This window comes from Myotis davidii, unplaced genomic scaffold (genome assembly GCF_000327345.1).
Source record: "Myotis davidii unplaced genomic scaffold, ASM32734v1 scaffold972, whole genome shotgun sequence".
Classification (NCBI taxonomy): domain Eukaryota; kingdom Metazoa; phylum Chordata; class Mammalia; order Chiroptera; family Vespertilionidae; genus Myotis; species Myotis davidii.
The window spans coordinates 215,203-216,387 of NW_006283637.1; positions in this window are offsets into that span (position 1 = coordinate 215,203).

Sequence of the window (1,185 nt, forward strand, 5' to 3'; positions counted from 1 at the left end):
GTTTGCCCCCCCCCGGTGGGCGGGGGGGGGGTGGCTGTGGGAAGCAGCTAATCAATGATTCTCTGTTATCATTGATGTTTCTATCTCTCCCTCCCTCTCTCTGAAATCAATAAAAAAAATTTTTAAAGAAAAGAAATGAAAGTATATATGAGAAAATCTCTAACATGTTACTGAAGGACATGTTATAAAGAAGACCTAAATAAATTGAAAGAATATTTTATTTTTGAATATATATATTAGAAACCTGGTGCACAAAATTTGTGCTCAGGAGGGTGTACCTCATGCAGGAGGGTGTCCCAGCCTGCACCCTCTTCAATCTAGAACCCCTCCAGGGATGTCTGGGGATCTGGCCTAAACTGGCAGTTGTACATCCCTCTCACAATCCTGGACCACTGGCTCCTAATCGCTCACCTGCCTGCCTGCCTGGTCACCCCTAACTTTCCCCCCTGCTGGCCTGATCATCCCTCACTGCTTCTGCATGCCAGCCTGATCACCCCTAACTGCCCCCCCCTGCAGGCCATCTTGTGGCAATCCCACACTAACCCCCAAGCCGGCCTCGTCGCCCCATGCAGCCTGCTGGTTCAGTCGTTTGGTCATCCCTACTAACACCCCTGCCAGCCTGGCTGTGGGCAGCCATCTTGTGAGGGTGTGGTGGTCAATTTGTATATTACCTCTTTCTAGAACCCCTCCAGGGATGTCTGGGGATCTGGCCTAAACTGGCAGTTGTACATCCCTCTCACAATCCTGGACCACTGGCTCCTAATCGCTCACCTGCCTGCCTGCCTGGTCACCCCTAACTTTCCCCCCTGCTGGCCTGCTCATCCCTCACTGCTTCTGCATGCCAGCCTGATCCCCCCTAACTGCCCCCCGCTGATGGCCAGGTCACCCACAACTGCCCATGCCCTGCCAGCCTGGTCACCCCTTACTAACCCCCCCTGCCAGCTTAGTCACTTCCAACTGCCTACCAACCTAGTCACCCCTCACTTCCCACCCTACAAGCCTAACTGCCCTGAACTGTCCCCCCTGATGACCTGGTCACCCCCAACTGCCCCCCTCTGCCAGCTTGGTCGCCCTTCACTGCTCCCCCTGCTGACCTGGTCGCCCCACACAGCCTGCTGATCAGTCATTTGGTTGTCCCTCACTAACCCCTCGCCAGCTTGGTCGCCCCATGCAGCCTGGCGCTCA